Below are 17,701 nucleotides of genomic sequence, written 5' to 3'. Positions count from 1 at the left end.
AGATATGGGGCATTGACTCCTTTCTTTTTTTCTTGCAAGATTATTATATAATTTGTGAAAAATTTCCAAAAATCTTAAAGCAACTGGTATTACCAGGGGGTCTGCCATCCAATTACTAACCAGGCCGAAACCTGCTTAGTTTCCGAGCTCAGACATGATCTGGCATAGCCAGGGTGGAATGGCCATAAGCGAAGACTGCTGCAAAGAGAGAGCTATTTAAAGATCAGCCAATCTAATCGCCGGTACATTATACAGGACCAAACCTGCTTAGCTTCCGAGAGCAGACGAGATCAGGCATAGCCAGGTTGTTACGGTCGCAAGCGAAGGATACTGCAAAGAGAAGACTATTTAAAGATCAGCCAATCAAATCGCCCATACATTATATAAGTAGGAATGAAAATCCAAAAGCTTACAGCACCTGGTATTCCGAGGCGGTCTCCCATCCAAGCACTAACCAGGCCAATACCTGCTAAGATTAAGAGATCGGGCATTGGCTCTTTTTTTTAAGATTATTATATAATTAGTAATAAATTTCCAATAATATTAGAGCACCTGGTATTACCAGGGGGTCTCCCATCCAAACACTACACAGGTCAATGACTGCTAAGATTCAAAGAATGGGCATTCACTCTTTTTTTTTTCAAGATTATTATATAATTTGTGAAAAATTTACAAAAATCTTAAAGCAACTGGTATTACCAGGGGGCCTCCCATCCAATTACTAACCAGGCCCAAACGTGCTTAGCTTCCGAGCTCAGACATGATCTGGCATAGCCAGGGTGGTATGGCCATAAGCAAAGACTGCTGCAAAGAGAGAGCTATTTAAAGATCAGTCAATCTAATCGCCGGTACATTATATAAGTAGGAAAGAAAACCCTAAAGCTTAAAGCACCTGGTATTCCCAGGCGGTCTCCCATCCAAGCACTAACCAGGCCAATACCTGCTAAGATTAAGAGATCGGGCATTGACTTTTTTTTTTTTTTTTTTTTTTAAAGATTATTATATAATTAGTAATAAATTTCCAATAATATTAGAGCACCTGGTTTTCCGAGGCGGTCTCCCATCCAAACACTAAACAGGTCGATAGCTGCTAAGATTCAAAGATTGGGCATTGACTCTTTTTGTTTCAAGATAATTATATAATTAGTACAAATTTCCAAAAATATTACAGCAACTGGTATTCCGAGGCGGTCTCCCATCCAAGCACTAAACAGGTCCATACCTCCTAAGGTTCAAAGATTGGGCATTTACTCTTTTTTTTTTTTTTTTTTTTTTTTGCAAGATTATTATGTAATTAGTAAAAATTGCCAAAAATATTACAGCAACTGGTATTTCCCGGCCGTCTTCCATCCAAGTACTAACCAGGCAAAACCTGCTATTATTCAGAGATCGGGCATTGACTTTTTTTTTTTTTTTTCAAGATTATTATATAATTTGTGAAAAATTTCCAAAAATCTTAAAGCAACTGGTATTACCAGGGTGTCTCCCATCCAATTACTAACCAGGCCCATACCTGCTAAGATTCAGATATGGGGCATTGACTCCTTTCTTTTTTTCTTGCAAGATTATTATATAATTTGTGAAAAATTTCCAAAAATCTTAAAGCAACTGGTATTACCAGGGGGTCTGCCATCCAATTACTAACCAGGCCGAAACCTGCTTAGTTTCCGAGCTCAGACATGATCTGGCATAGCCAGGGTGGAATGGCCATAAGCGAAGACTGCTGCAAAGAGAGAGCTATTTAAAGATCAGCCAATCTAATCGCCGGTACATTATACAGGACCAAACCTGCTTAGCTTCCGAGAGCAGACGAGATCAGGCATAGCCAGGTTGTTACGGTCGCAAGCGAAGGATACTGCAAAGAGAAGACTATTTAAAGATCAGCCAATCAAATCGCCCATACATTATATAAGTAGGAATGAAAATCCAAAAGCTTACAGCACCTGGTATTCCGAGGCGGTCTCCCATCCAAGCACTAACCAGGCCATTACCTGCTAAGATTAAGAGATCGGGCATTGGCTCTTTTTTTTTAAGATTATTATATAATTAGTAATAAATTTCCAATAATATTAGAGTACCTGGTATTACCAGGGGGTCTCCCATCCAAACACTACACAGGTCAATGACTGCTAAGATTCAAAGAATGGGCATTCACTCTTTTTTTTTTCAAGATTATTATATAATTTATGAATAATTTACAAAAATCTTAAAGCAACTGGTATTACCAGGGGGTCTCCCATCCAATTACTAACCAGGCCCAAACCTGCTTAGCTTCCGAGCTCAGACATGATCTGGCATAGCCAGGGTGGTATGGCCATAAGCGAAGACTGCTGCAAAGAGAGAGCTATTTAAAGATCAGTCAATCTAATCGCCGGTACATTATATAAGTAGGAAAGAAAACCCTAAAGCTTAAAGCACCTGGTATTCCCAGGCGGTCTCCCATCCAAGCACTAACCAGGCCAATACCTGCTAAGATTAAGAGATCAGGCATTGACTCTTTTTTTTTTTTTTTTTTTTTAAAGATTATTATATAATTAGTAATGAATTTCCAATAATATTAGAGCACCTGGTTTTCCGAGGCGGTCTCCCATCCAAACACTAAACAGGTCCATAGCTGCTAAGATTCAAAGATTGGGCATTGACTCTTTTTGTTTCAAGATAATTATATAATTAGAACAAATTTCCAAAAATATTACAGTAACTGGTATTCCGAGGCGGTCTCCCATCCAAGCACTAAACAGGTCCATACCTTCTAAGATTCAAAGATTGGGCATTTACTCTTTTTTTTTTTTTTTTTGCAAGATTATTATATAATTTGTGAAAAATTTCCAAAAATCTTAAAGCAACTGGTATTACCAGGGTGTCTCCCATCCAATTACTAACCAGGCCCATACCTGCTAAGATTCAGATATGGGGCATTGACTCCTTTCTTTTTTTCTTGCAAGATTATTATATAATTTGTGAAAAATTTCCAAAAACCTTAAAGCAACTGGTATTACCAGGGGGTCTGCCATCCAATTACTAACCAGGCCGAAACCTGCTTAGTTTCCGAGCTCAGACATGATCTGGCATAGCCAGGGTGGAATGGCCATAAGCGAAGACTGCTGCAAAGAGAGAGCTATTTAAAGATCAGCCAATCTAATCGCCGGTACATTATACAGGACCAAACCTGCTTAGCTTCCGAGAGCAGACGAGATCAGGCATAGCCAGGTTGTTACGGTCGCAAGCGAAGGATACTGCAAAGAGAAGACTATTTAAAGATCAGCCAATCAAATCGCCCATACATTATATAAGTAGGAATGAAAATCCAAAAGCTTACAGCACCTGGTATTCCGAGGCGGTCTCCCATCCAAGCACTAACCAGGCCAATACCTGCTAAGATTAAGAGATCGGGCATTGGCTCTTTTTTTTAAGATTATTATATAATTAGTAATAAATTTCCAATAATATTAGAGCACCTGGTATTCCGAGGCGGTCTCCCATCCAGACACTAAACAGGTCCATGACTGCTAAGATTCAAAGAATGGGCATTGACTCTTTTTTTTTTTCAAGATTATTATATAATTTGTGAAAAATTTACAAAAATCTTAAAGCAACTGGTATTACCAGGGGGTCTCCCATCCAATTACTAACCAGGCCCAAACCTGCTTAGCTTCCGAGCTCAGACATGATCTGGCATAGCCAGGGTGGTATGGCCATAAGCGAAGACTGCTGCAAAGAGAGAGCTATTTAAAGATCAGTCAATCTAATCGCCGGTACATTATATAAGTAGGAAAGAAAACCCTAAAGCTTAAAGCACCTGGTATTCCCAGGCGGTCTCCCATCCTAGCACTAACCAGGCCAATACCTGCTAAGATTAAGAGATCGGGCATTGACTTTTTTTTTTTTTAAAGATTATTATATAATTAGTAATAAATTTCCAATAATATTAGAGCACCTGGTTTTCCGAGGCGGTCTCCCATCCAAACACTAAACAGGTCGATTGCTGCTAAGATTCAAAGATTGGGCATTGACTCTTTTTGTTTCAAGATAATTATATAATTAGTACAAATTTCCAAAAATATTACAGCAACTGGTATTCCGAGGCGGTCTCCCATCCAAGCACTAAACAGGTCCATACCTCCTAAGGTTCAAAGATTGGGCATTTACTCTTTTTTTTTTTTTTTTTTTTTTTTGCAAGATTATTATGTAATTAGTAAAAATTGCCAAAAATATTACAGCAACTGGTATTTCCCGGCCGTCTTCCATCCAAGTACTAACCAGGCAAAACCTGCTATTATTCAGAGATCGGGCATTGACTTTTTTTTTTTTTCAAGATTATTATATAATTTGTGAAAAATTTCCAAAAATCTTAAAGCAACTGGTATTACCAGGGTGTCTCCCATCCAATTACTAACCAGGCCCATACCTGCTAAGATTCAGATATGGGGCATTGACTCCTTTCTTTTTTTCTTGCAAGATTATTATATAATTTGTGAAAAATTTCCAAAAATCTTAAAGCAACTGGTATTACCAGGGGGTCTGCCATCCAATTACTAACCAGGCCGAAACCTGCTTAGTTTCCGAGCTCAGACATGATCTGGCATAGCCAGGGTGGAATGGCCATAAGCGAAGACTGCTGCAAAGAGAGAGCTATTTAAAGATCAGCCAATCTAATCGCCGGTACATTATACAGGACCAAACCTGCTTAGCTTCCGAGAGCAGACGAGATCAGGCATAGCCAGGTTGTTACGGTCGCAAGCGAAGGATACTGCAAAGAGAAGACTATTTAAAGATCAGCCAATCAAATCGCCCATACATTATATAAGTAGGAATGAAAATCCAAAAGCTTACAGCACCTGGTATTCCGAGGCGGTCTCCCATCCAAGCACTAACCAGGCCATTACCTGCTAAGATTAAGAGATCGGGCATTGGCTCTTTTTTTTTAAGATTATTATATAATTAGTAATAAATTTCCAATAATATTAGAGTACCTGGTATTACCAGGGGGTCTCCCATCCAAACACTACACAGGTCAATGACTGCTAAGATTCAAAGAATGGGCATTCACTCTTTTTTTTTTTCAAGATTATTATATAATTTGTGAAAAATTTACAAAAATCTTAAAGCAACTGGTATTACCAGGGGGTCTCCCATCCAATTACTAACCAGGCCCAAACCTGCTTAGCTTCCGAGCTCAGACATGATCTGGCATAGCCAGGGTGGTATGGCCATAAGCGAAGACTGCTGCAAAGAGAGAGCTATTTAAAGATCAGTCAATCTAATCGCCGGTACATTATATAAGTAGGAAAGAAAACCCTAAAGCTTAAAGCACCTGGTATTCCCAGGCGGTCTCCCATCCAAGCACTAACCAGGCCAATACCTGCTAAGATTAAGAGATCAGGCATTGACTCTTTTTTTTTTTTTTTTTTTTTTTAAGATTATTATATAATTAGTAATAAATTTCCAATAATATTAGAGCACCTGGTATTCCGAGGCGGTCTCCCATCCAGACACTAAACAGGTCCATGACTGCTAAGATTCAAAGAATGGGCATTGACTCTTTTTTTTTTTCAAGATTATTATATAATTTGTGAAAAATTTACAAAAATCTTAAAGCAACTGGTATTACCAGGGGGTCTCCCATCCAATTACTAACCAGGCCCAAACCTGCTTAGCTTCCGAGCTCAGACATGATCTGGCATAGCCAGGGTGGTATGGCCATAAGCGAAGACTGCTGCAAAGAGAGAGCTATTTAAAGATCAGCCAATCTAATCGCCGGTACATTATATAAGTAGGAACGAAAACCCTAAAGCTTAAAGCACCTGGTATTCCCAGGCGGTCTCCCATCCAAGCACTAACCAGGCCAATACCTGCTAAGATTAAGAGATCGGGCATTGACTCTTTTTTTTTTTTTTTTTTTTTTTAAAGATTATTATATAATTAATAATAAATTTCCAATAATATTAGAGCACCTGGTTTTCCGAGGCGGTCTCCCATCCAAACACTAAACAGGTCGATAACTGCTAAGATTCAAAGATTGGGCATTGACTCTTTTTGTTTCAAGATAATTATATAATTAGTACAAATTTCCAAAAATATTACAGCAACTGGTATTCCGAGGCGGTCTCCCATCCAAGCACTAAACAGGTCCATACCTCCTAAGATTCAAAGATTGGGCATTTACTCTTTTTTTTTTTTTTTTTTTAAGATTATTATGTAATTAGTAAAAATTGCCAAAAATATTACAGCAACTGGTATTTCCCGGCCGTCTTCCATCCAAGTACTAACCAGGCAAAACCTGCTATTATTCAGAGATCGGGCATTGACTTTTTTTTTTTTTCAAGATTATTATATAATTTGTGAAAAATTTCCAAAAATCTTAAAGCAACTGGTATTACCAGGGTGTCTCCCATCCAATTACTAACCAGGCCCATACCTGCTAAGATTCAGATATGGGGCATTGACTCCTTTCTTTTTTTCTTGCAAGATTATTATATAATTTGTGAAAAATTTCCAAAAATCTTAAAGCAACTGGTATTACCAGGGGGTCTGCCATCCAATTACTAACCAGGCCGAAACCTGCTTAGTTTCCGAGCTCAGACATGATCTGGCATAGCCAGGGTGGTATGGCCATAAGCAAAGACTGCTGCAAAGAGAGAGCTATTTAAAGATCAGCCAATCTAATCGCCGGTACATTATATAAGTAGGAAAGAAAACCCTAAAGCTTAAAGCACCTGGTATTCCCAGGCGGTCTCCCATCCAAGCACTAACCAGGCCAATACCTGCTAAGATTAAGAGATCGGGCATTGACTCTTTTTTTTTTTTTTTTTTTTTTTTTTTTTAAAGATTATTATATAATTAGTAATGAATTTCCAATAATATTAGAGCACCTGGTTTTCCGAGGCGGTCTCCCATCCAAACACTAAACAGGTCCATAGCTGCTAAGATTCAAAGATTGGGCATTGACTCTTTTTGTTTCAAGATAATTATATAATTAGTACAAATTTCCAAAAATATTACAGCAACTGGTATTCCGAGGCGGTCTCCCATCCAAGCACTAAACAGGTCCATACCTTCTAAGATTCAAAGATTGGGCATTTACTCTTTTTTTTTTTTTTTTTGCAAGATTATTATATAATTTGTGAAAAATTTCCAAAAATCTTAAAGCAACTGGTATTACCAGGGTGTCTCCCATCCAATTACTAACCAGGCCCATACCTGCTAAGATTCAGATATGGGGCATTGACTCCTTTCTTTTTTTCTTGCAAGATTATTATATAATTTGTGAAAAATTTCCAAAAATCTTAAAGCAACTGGTATTACCAGGGGGTCTGCCATCCAATTACTAACCAGGCCGAAACCTGCTTAGTTTCCGAGCTCAGACATGATCTGGCATAGCCAGGGTGGAATGGCCATAAGCGAAGACTGCTGCAAAGAGAGAGCTATTTAAAGATCAGCCAATCTAATCGCCGGTACATTATACAGGACCAAACCTGCTTAGCTTCCGAGAGCAGACGAGATCAGGCATAGCCAGGTTGTTACGGTCGCAAGCGAAGGATACTGCAAAGAGAAGACTATTTAAAGATCAGCCAATCAAATCGCCCATACATTATATAAGTAGGAATGAAAATCCAAAAGCTTACAGCACCTGGTATTCCGAGGCGGTCTCCCATCCAAGCACTAACCAGGCCAATACCTGCTAAGATTAAGAGATCGGGCATTGGCTCTTTTTTTTAAGATTATTATATAATTAGTAATAAATTTCCAATAATATTAGAGCACCTGGTATTACCAGGGGGTCTCCCATCCAAACACTACACAGGTCAATGACTGCTAAGATTCAAAGAATGGGCATTCACTCTTTTTTTTTTCAAGATTATTATATAATTTGTGAAAAATTTACAAAAATCTTAAAGCAACTGGTATTACCAGGGGGCCTCCCATCCAATTACTAACCAGGCCCAAACGTGCTTAGCTTCCGAGCTCAGACATGATCTGGCATAGCCAGGGTGGTATGGCCATAAGCAAAGACTGCTGCAAAGAGAGAGCTATTTAAAGATCAGTCAATCTAATCGCCGGTACATTATATAAGTAGGAAAGAAAACCCTAAAGCTTAAAGCACCTGGTATTCCCAGGCGGTCTCCCATCCAAGCACTAACCAGGCCAATACCTGCTAAGATTAAGAGATCGGGCATTGACTTTTTTTTTTTTTTTTTTTTTAAAGATTATTATATAATTAGTAATAAATTTCCAATAATATTAGAGCACCTGGTTTTCCGAGGCGGTCTCCCATCCAAACACTAAACAGGTCGATAGCTGCTAAGATTCAAAGATTGGGCATTGACTCTTTTTGTTTCAAGATAATTATATAATTAGTACAAATTTCCAAAAATATTACAGCAACTGGTATTCCGAGGCGGTCTCCCATCCAAGCACTAAACAGGTCCATACCTTCTAAGATTCAAAGATTGGGCATTTACTCTTTTTTTTTTTTTTTTTGCAAGATTATTATATAATTTGTGAAAAATTTCCAAAAATCTTAAAGCAACTGGTATTACCAGGGTGTCTCCCATCCAATTACTAACCAGGCCCATACCTGCTAAGATTCAGATATGGGGCATTGACTCCTTTCTTTTTTTCTTGCAAGATTATTATATAATTTGTGAAAAATTTCCAAAAATCTTAAAGCAACTGGTATTACCAGGGGGTCTGCCATCCAATTACTAACCAGGCCGAAACCTGCTTAGTTTCCGAGCTCAGACATGATCTGGCATAGCCAGGGTGGAATGGCCATAAGCGAAGACTGCTGCAAAGAGAGAGCTATTTAAAGATCAGCCAATCTAATCGCCGGTACATTATACAGGACCAAACCTGCTTAGCTTCCGAGAGCAGACGAGATCAGGCATAGCCAGGTTGTTACGGTCGCAAGCGAAGGATACTGCAAAGAGAAGACTATTTAAAGATCAGCCAATCAAATCGCCCATACATTATATAAGTAGGAATGAAAATCCAAAAGCTTACAGCACCTGGTATTCCGAGGCGGTCTCCCATCCAAGCACTAACCAGGCCAATACCTGCTAAGATTAAGAGATCGGGCATTGGCTCTTTTTTTTAAGATTATTATATAATTAGTAATAAATTTCCAATAATATTAGAGCACCTGGTATTACCAGGGGGTCTCCCATCCAAACACTACACAGGTCAATGACTGCTAAGATTCAAAGAATGGGCATTCACTCTTTTTTTTTTCAAGATTATTATATAATTTGTGAAAAATTTACAAAAATCTTAAAGCAACTGGTATTACCAGGGGGCCTCCCATCCAATTACTAACCAGGCCCAAACGTGCTTAGCTTCCGAGCTCAGACATGATCTGGCATAGCCAGGGTGGTATGGCCATAAGCAAAGACTGCTGCAAAGAGAGAGCTATTTAAAGATCAGTCAATCTAATCGCCGGTACATTATATAAGTAGGAAAGAAAACCCTAAAGCTTAAAGCACCTGGTATTCCCAGGCGGTCTCCCATCCAAGCACTAACCAGGCCAATACCTGCTAAGATTAAGAGATCGGGCATTGACTTTTTTTTTTTTTTTTTTTTTTAAAGATTATTATATAATTAGTAATAAATTTCCAATAATATTAGAGCACCTGGTTTTCCGAGGCGGTCTCCCATCCAAACACTAAACAGGTCGATAGCTGCTAAGATTCAAAGATTGGGCATTGACTCTTTTTGTTTCAAGATAATTATATAATTAGTACAAATTTCCAAAAATATTACAGCAACTGGTATTCCGAGGCGGTCTCCCATCCAAGCACTAAACAGGTCCATACCTCCTAAGGTTCAAAGATTGGGCATTTACTCTTTTTTTTTTTTTTTTTTTTTTTTGCAAGATTATTATGTAATTAGTAAAAATTGCCAAAAATATTACAGCAACTGGTATTTCCCGGCCGTCTTCCATCCAAGTACTAACCAGGCAAAACCTGCTATTATTCAGAGATCGGGCATTGACTTTTTTTTTTTTTTCAAGATTATTATATAATTTGTGAAAAATTTCCAAAAATCTTAAAGCAACTGGTATTACCAGGGTGTCTCCCATCCAATTACTAACCAGGCCCATACCTGCTAAGATTCAGATATGGGGCATTGACTCCTTTCTTTTTTTCTTGCAAGATTATTATATAATTTGTGAAAAATTTCCAAAAATCTTAAAGCAACTGGTATTACCAGGGGGTCTGCCATCCAATTACTAACCAGGCCGAAACCTGCTTAGTTTCCGAGCTCAGACATGATCTGGCATAGCCAGGGTGGAATGGCCATAAGCGAAGACTGCTGCAAAGAGAGAGCTATTTAAAGATCAGCCAATCTAATCGCCGGTACATTATACAGGACCAAACCTGCTTAGCTTCCGAGAGCAGACGAGATCAGGCATAGCCAGGTTGTTACGGTCGCAAGCGAAGGATACTGCAAAGAGAAGACTATTTAAAGATCAGCCAATCAAATCGCCCATACATTATATAAGTAGGAATGAAAATCCAAAAGCTTACAGCACCTGGTATTCCGAGGCGGTCTCCCATCCAAGCACTAACCAGGCCATTACCTGCTAAGATTAAGAGATCGGGCATTGGCTCTTTTTTTTTAAGATTATTATATAATTAGTAATACATTTCCAATAATATTAGAGTACCTGGTATTACCAGGGGGTCTCCCATCCAAACACTACACAGGTCAATGACTGCTAAGATTCAAAGAATGGGCATTCACTCTTTTTTTTTTTCAAGATTATTATATAATTTGTGAATAATTTACAAAAATCTTAAAGCAACTGGTATTACCAGGGGGTCTCCCATCCAATTACTAACCAGGCCCAAACCTGCTTAGCTTCCGAGCTCAGACATGATCTGGCATAGCCAGGGTGGTATGGCCATAAGCGAAGACTGCTGCAAAGAGAGAGCTATTTAAAGATCAGTCAATCTAATCGCCGGTACATTATATAAGTAGGAAAGAAAACCCTAAAGCTTAAAGCACCTGGTATTCCCAGGCGGTCTCCCATCCAAGCACTAACCAGGCCAATACCTGCTAAGATTAAGAGATCAGGCATTGACTCTTTTTTTTTTTTTTTTTTTTTTTTAAGATTATTATATAATTAGTAATAAATTTCCAATAATATTAGAGCACCTGGTATTCCGAGGCGGTCTCCCATCCAGACACTAAACAGGTCCATGACTGCTAAGATTCAAAGAATGGGCATTGACTCTTTTTTTTTTTTCAAGATTATTATATAATTTGTGAAAAATTTACAAAAATCTTAAAGCAACTGGTATTACCAGGGGGTCTCCCATCCAATTACTAACCAGGCCCAAACCTGCTTAGCTTCCGAGCTCAGACATGATCTGGCATAGCCAGGGTGGTATGGCCATAAGCGAAGACTGCTGCAAAGAGAGAGCTATTTAAAGATCAGCCAATCTAATCGCCGGTACATTATATAAGTAGGAAAGAAAACCCTAAAGCTTAAAGCACCTGGTATTCCCAGGCGGTCTCCCATCCAAGCACTAACCAGGCCAATACCTGCTAAGATTAAGAGATCGGGCATTGACTCTTTTTTTTTTTTTTTTTTTTTTAAAGATTATTATATAATTAATAATAAATTTCCAATAATATTAGAGCACCTGGTTTTCCGAGGCGGTCTCCCATCCAAACACTAAACAGGTCGATAGCTGCTAAGATTCAAAGATTGGGCATTGACTCTTTTTGTTTCAAGATAATTATATAATTAGTACAAATTTCCAAAAATATTACAGCAACTGGTATTCCGAGGCGGTCTCCCATCCAAGCACTAAACAGGTCCATACCTCCTAAGATTCAAAGATTGGGCATTTACTCTTTTTTTTTTTTTTTTTTTTCAAGATTATTATGTAATTAGTAAAAATTGCCAAAAATATTACAGCAACTGGTATTTCCCGGCTGTCTTCCATCCAAGTACTAACCAGGCAAAACCTGCTATTATTCAGAGATCGGGCATTGACTTTTTTTTTTTTTCAAGATTATTATATAATTTGTGAAAAATTTCCAAAAATCTTAAAGCAACTGGTATTACCAGGGTGTCTCCCATCCAATTACTAACCAGGCCCATACCTGCTAAGATTCAGATATGGGGCATTGACTCCTTTCTTTTTTTCTTGCAAGATTATTATATAATTTGTGAAAAATTTCCAAAAATCTTAAAGCAACTGGTATTACCAGGGGGTCTGCCATCCAATTACTAACCAGGCCGAAACCTGCTTAGTTTCCGAGCTCAGACATGATCTGGCATAGCCAGGGTGGAATGGCCATAAGCGAAGACTGCTGCAAAGAGAGAGCTATTTAAAGATCAGCCAATCTAATCGCCGGTACATTATACAGGACCAAACCTGCTTAGCTTCCGAGAGCAGACGAGATCAGGCATAGCCAGGTTGTTACGGTCGCAAGCGAAGGATACTGCAAAGAGAAGACTATTTAAAGATCAGCCAATCAAATCGCCCATACATTATATAAGTAGGAATGAAAATCCAAAAGCTTACAGCACCTGGTATTCCGAGGCGGTCTCCCATCCAAGCACTAACCAGGCCAATACCTGCTAAGATTAAGAGATCGGGCATTGGCTCTTTTTTTTTAAGATTATTATATAATTAGTAATACATTTCCAATAATATTAGAGCACCTGGTATTACCAGGGGGTCTCCCATCCAAACACTACACAGGTCAATGACTGCTAAGATTCAAAGAATGGGCATTCACTCTTTTTTTTTTTCAAGATTATTATATAATTTGTGAAAAATTTACAAAAATCTTAAAGCAACTGGTATTACCAGGGGGTCTCCCATCCAATTACTAACCAGGCCCAAACCTGCTTAGCTTCCGAGCTCAGACATGATCTGGCATAGCCAGGGTGGTATGGCCATAAGCGAAGACTGCTGCAAAGAGAGAGCTATTTAAAGATCAGTCAATCTAATCGCCGGTACATTATATAAGTAGGAAAGAAAACCCTAAAGCTTAAAGCACCTGGTATTCCCAGGCGGTCTCCCATCCAAGCACTAACCAGGCCAATACCTGCTAAGATTAAGAGATCAGGCATTGACTCTTTTTTTTTTTTTTTTTTTTTTTAAGATTATTATATAATTAGTAATAAATTTCCAATAATATTAGAGCACCTGGTATTCCGAGGCGGTCTCCCATCCAGACACTAAACAGGTCCATGACTGCTAAGATTCAAAGAATGGGCATTGACTGTTTTTTTTTTCAAGATTATTATATAATTAGTACAAATTTCCAAAAATATTACAGCAACTGGTATTCCGAGGCGGTCTCCCATCCAAGCACTAAACAGGTCCATACCTTCTAAGATTCAAAGATTGGGCATTTACTCTTTTTTTTTTTTTTTTTGCAAGATTATTATATAATTTGTGAAAAATTTCCAAAAATCTTAAAGCAACTGGTATTACCAGGGTGTCTCCCATCCAATTACTAACCAGGCCCATACCTGCTAAGATTCAGATATGGGGCATTGACTCCTTTCTTTTTTTCTTGCAAGATTATTATATAATTTGTGAAAAATTTCCAAAAATCTTAAAGCAACTGGTATTACCAGGGGGTCTGCCATCCAATTACTAACCAGGCCGAAACCTGCTTAGTTTCCGAGCTCAGACATGATCTGGCATAGCCAGGGTGGAATGGCCATAAGCGAAGACTGCTGCAAAGAGAGAGCTATTTAAAGATCAGCCAATCTAATCGCCGGTACATTATACAGGACCAAACCTGCTTAGCTTCCGAGAGCAGACGAGATCAGGCATAGCCAGGTTGTTACGGTCGCAAGCGAAGGATACTGCAAAGAGAAGACTATTTAAAGATCAGCCAATCAAATCGCCCATACATTATATAAGTAGGAATGAAAATCCAAAAGCTTACAGCACCTGGTATTCCGAGGCGGTCTCCCATCCAAGCACTAACCAGGCCAATACCTGCTAAGATTAAGAGATCGGGCATTGGCTCTTTTTTTTAAGATTATTATATAATTAGTAATAAATTTCCAATAATATTAGAGCACCTGGTATTACCAGGGGGTCTCCCATCCAAACACTACACAGGTCAATGACTGCTAAGATTCAAAGAATGGGCATTCACTCTTTTTTTTTTCAAGATTATTATATAATTTGTGAAAAATTTACAAAAATCTTAAAGCAACTGGTATTACCAGGGGGTCTCCCATCCAATTACTAACCAGGCCCAAACCTGCTTAGCTTCCGAGCTCAGACATGATCTGGCATAGCCAGGGTGGTATGGCCATAAGCGAAGACTGCTGCAAAGAGAGAGCTATTTAAAGATCAGTCAATCTAATCGCCGGTACATTATATAAGTAGGAAAGAAAACCCTAAAGCTTAAAGCACCTGGTATTCCCAGGCGGTCTCCCATCCAAGCACTAACCAGGCCAATACCTGCTAAGATTAAGAGATCGGGCATTGACTCTTTTTTTTTTTTTTTTTTTTAAGATTATTATATAATTAGTAATAAATTTCCAATAATATTAGAGCACCTGGTATTCCGAGGCGGTCTCCCATCCAGACACTAAACAGGTCCATGACTGCTAAGATTCAAAGAATGGGCATTGACTCTTTTTTTTTTCAAGATTATTATATAATTTGTGAAAAATTTACAAAAATCTTAGAGCAACTGGTATTACCAGGGGGTCTCCCATCCAATTACTAACCAGGCCCAAACCTGCTTAGCTTCCGAGCTCAGACATGATCTGGCATAGCCAGGGTGGTATGGCCATAAGCAAAGACTGCTGCAAAGAGAGAGCTATTTAAAGATCAGCCAATCTAATCGCCGGTACATTATATAAGTAGGAAAGAAAACCCTAAAGCTTAAAGCACCTTGTATTCCCAGGCGGTCTCCCATCCAAGCACTAACCAGGCCAATAACTGCTAAGATTAAGAGATCGGGCATTGACTCTTTTTTTTTAAAGATTATTATATAATTAGTAATGAATTTCCAATAATATTAGAGCACTCCCATCCAAACACTAAACAGGTCCATAGCTGCTAAGATTCAAAGATTGGGCATTGACTCTTTTTGTTTCAAGATAATTATATAATTAGTACAAATTTCCAAAAATATTACAGCAACTGGTATTCCGAGGCGGTCTCCCATCCAAGCACTAAACAGGTCCATACCTCCTAAGATTCAAAGATTGGGCATTTACTCTTTTTTTTTTTTTTGTTGCAAGATTATTATGTAATTAGTAAAAATTGCCAAAAATATTACAGCAACTGGTATTTCCCGGCCGTCTTCCATCCAAGTACTAACCAGGCAAAACCTGCTATTATTCAGAGATCGGGCATTGACTTTTTTTTTTTTTTTCAAGATTATTATATAATTTGTGAAAAATTTCCAAAAATCTTAAAGCAACTGGTATTACCAGGGTGTCTCCCATCCAATTACTAACCAGGCCCATACCTGCTAAGATTCAGATATGGGGCATTGACTCCTTTCTTTTTTTCTTGCAAGATTATTATATAATTTGTGAAAAAATTCCAAAAATCTTAAAGCAACTGGTATTACCAGGGGGTCTGCCATCCAATTACTAACCAGGCCGAAACCTGCTTAGTTTCCGAGCTCAGACATGATCTGGCATAGCCAGGGTGGAATGGCCATAAGCGAAGACTGCTGCAAAGAGAGAGCTATTTAAAGATCAGCCAATCTAATCGCCGGTACATTATACAGGACCAAACCTGCTTAGCTTCCGAGAGCAGACGAGATCAGGCATAGCCAGGTTGTTACGGTCGCAAGCGAAGGATACTGCAAAGAGAAGACTATTTAAAGATCAGCCAATCAAATCGCCCATACATTATATAAGTAGGAATGAAAATCCAAAAGCTTACAGCACCTGGTATTCCGAGGCGGTCTCCCATCCAAGCACTAACCAGGCCAATACCTGCTAAGATTAAGAGATCGGGCATTGGCTCTTTTTTTTTAAGATTATTATATAATTAGTAATAAATTTCCAATAATATTAGAGCACCTGGTATTACCAGGGGGTCTCCCATCCAAACACTACACAGGTCAATGACTGCTAAGATTCAAAGAATGGGCATTCACTCTTTTTTTTTTCAAGATTATTATATAATTCGTGAAAAATTTACAAAAATCTTAAAGCAACTGGTATTACCAGGGGGTCTCCCATCCAATTACTAACCAGGCCCAAACCTGCTTAGCTTCCGAGCTCAGACATGATCTGGCATAGCCAGGGTGGTATGGCCATAAGCGAAGACTGCTGCAAAGAGAGAGCTATTTAAAGATCAGTCAATCTAATCGCCGGTACATTATATAAGTAGGAAAGAAAACCCTAAAGCTTAAAGCACCTGTTATTCCCAGGCGGTCTCCCATCCAAGCACTAACCAGGCCAATACCTGCTAAGATTAAGAGATCGGGCATTGACTTTTTTTTTTCAAGATTATTATATAATTTGTGAAAAATTTACAAAAATCTTAGAGCAACTGGTATTACCAGGGGGTCTCCCATCCAATTACTAACCAGGCCCAAACCTGCTTAGCTTCCGAGCTCAGACATGATCTGGCATAGCCAGGGTGGTATGGCCATAAGCGAAGACTGCTGCAAAGAGAGAGCTATTTAAAGATCAGCCAATCTAATCGCCGGTACATTATATAAGTAGGAAAGAAAACCCTAAAGCTTAAAGCACCTGGTATTCCCAGGCGGTCTCCCATCCAAGCACTAACCAGGCCAATACCTGCTAAGATTAAGAGATCGGGCATTGACTCTTTTTGTTTCAAGATAATGATATAATTAGTACAAATTTCCAAAAATATTACAGCAACTGGTATTCCGAGGCGGTCTCCCATCCAAGCACTAAACAGGTCCATACCTTCTAAGATTCAAAGATTGGGCATTTACTCTTTTTTTTTTTTTTTTTGCAAGATTATTATATAATTTGTGAAAAATTTCCAAAAATCTTAAAGCAACTGGTATTACCAGGGTGTCTCCCATCCAATTACTAACCAGGCCCATACCTGCTAAGATTCAGATATGGGGCATTGACTCCTTTCTTTTTTTCTTGCAAGATTATTATATAATTTGTGAAAAATTTCCAAAAATCTTAAAGCAACTGGTATTACCAGGGGGTCTGCCATCCAATTACTAACCAGGCCGAAACCTGCTTAGTTTCCGAGCTCAGACATGATCTGGCATAGCCAGGGTGGAATGGCCATAAGCGAAGACTGCTGCAAAGAGAGAGCTATTTAAAGATCAGCCAATCTAATCGCCGGTACATTATACAGGACCAAACCTGCTTAGCTTCCGAGAGCAGACGAGATCAGGCATAGCCAGGTTGTTACGGTCGCAAGCGAAGGATACTGCAAAGAGAAGACTATTTAAAGATCAGCCAATCAAATCGCCCATACATTATATAAGTAGGAATGAAAATCCAAAAGCTTACAGCACCTGGTATTCCGAGGCGGTCTCCCATCCAAGCACTAACCAGGCCAATACCTGCTAAGATTAAGAGATCGGGCATTGGCTCTTTTTTTTAAGATTATTATATAATTAGTAATAAATTTCCAATAATATTAGAGCACCTGGTATTACCAGGGGGTCTCCCATCCAAACACTACACAGGTCAATGACTGCTAAGATTCAAAGAATGGGCATTCACTCTTTTTTTTTTCAAGAT

General features: G+C 38.7%; 14 pseudogenes; all 14 read right to left on the bottom strand.

The window, feature by feature from the left end:
- Positions 1-677: 677 nt before the first annotated feature.
- LOC127963997 (uncharacterized) lies at positions 678-796 on the bottom strand (annotated as a pseudogene).
- A 1,407-nt stretch (positions 797-2,203) lies between these two features.
- On the bottom strand, positions 2,204-2,322 carry LOC127957734 (uncharacterized; annotated as a pseudogene).
- A 1,262-nt stretch (positions 2,323-3,584) lies between these two features.
- LOC127957730 (uncharacterized) lies at positions 3,585-3,703 on the bottom strand (annotated as a pseudogene).
- Positions 3,704-5,099: 1,396 nt separating this feature from the next.
- LOC127957724 (uncharacterized) lies at positions 5,100-5,218 on the bottom strand (annotated as a pseudogene).
- Positions 5,219-5,589: 371 nt separating this feature from the next.
- LOC127957718 (uncharacterized) lies at positions 5,590-5,708 on the bottom strand (annotated as a pseudogene).
- Positions 5,709-7,889: 2,181 nt separating this feature from the next.
- LOC127963991 (uncharacterized) lies at positions 7,890-8,008 on the bottom strand (annotated as a pseudogene).
- A 1,259-nt stretch (positions 8,009-9,267) lies between these two features.
- On the bottom strand, positions 9,268-9,386 carry LOC127963986 (uncharacterized; annotated as a pseudogene).
- Positions 9,387-10,792: 1,406 nt separating this feature from the next.
- On the bottom strand, positions 10,793-10,911 carry LOC127957714 (uncharacterized; annotated as a pseudogene).
- Positions 10,912-11,284: 373 nt separating this feature from the next.
- Positions 11,285-11,403, bottom strand: LOC127957709 (uncharacterized; annotated as a pseudogene).
- Positions 11,404-12,805: 1,402 nt separating this feature from the next.
- On the bottom strand, positions 12,806-12,924 carry LOC127957697 (uncharacterized; annotated as a pseudogene).
- A 1,263-nt stretch (positions 12,925-14,187) lies between these two features.
- Positions 14,188-14,306, bottom strand: LOC127957692 (uncharacterized; annotated as a pseudogene).
- Positions 14,307-14,673: 367 nt separating this feature from the next.
- Positions 14,674-14,792, bottom strand: LOC127959821 (uncharacterized; annotated as a pseudogene).
- Positions 14,793-16,161: 1,369 nt separating this feature from the next.
- On the bottom strand, positions 16,162-16,280 carry LOC127957687 (uncharacterized; annotated as a pseudogene).
- Positions 16,281-16,499: 219 nt separating this feature from the next.
- Positions 16,500-16,618, bottom strand: LOC127959816 (uncharacterized; annotated as a pseudogene).
- Positions 16,619-17,701: the final 1,083 nt, after the last annotated feature.

The sequence above is a fragment of the Carassius gibelio genome, chromosome A3, assembly GCF_023724105.1.
Source record: "Carassius gibelio isolate Cgi1373 ecotype wild population from Czech Republic chromosome A3, carGib1.2-hapl.c, whole genome shotgun sequence".
Taxonomy (NCBI): domain Eukaryota; kingdom Metazoa; phylum Chordata; class Actinopteri; order Cypriniformes; family Cyprinidae; genus Carassius; species Carassius gibelio.
This window is presented reverse-complemented; position numbering and strand designations above follow the sequence as displayed.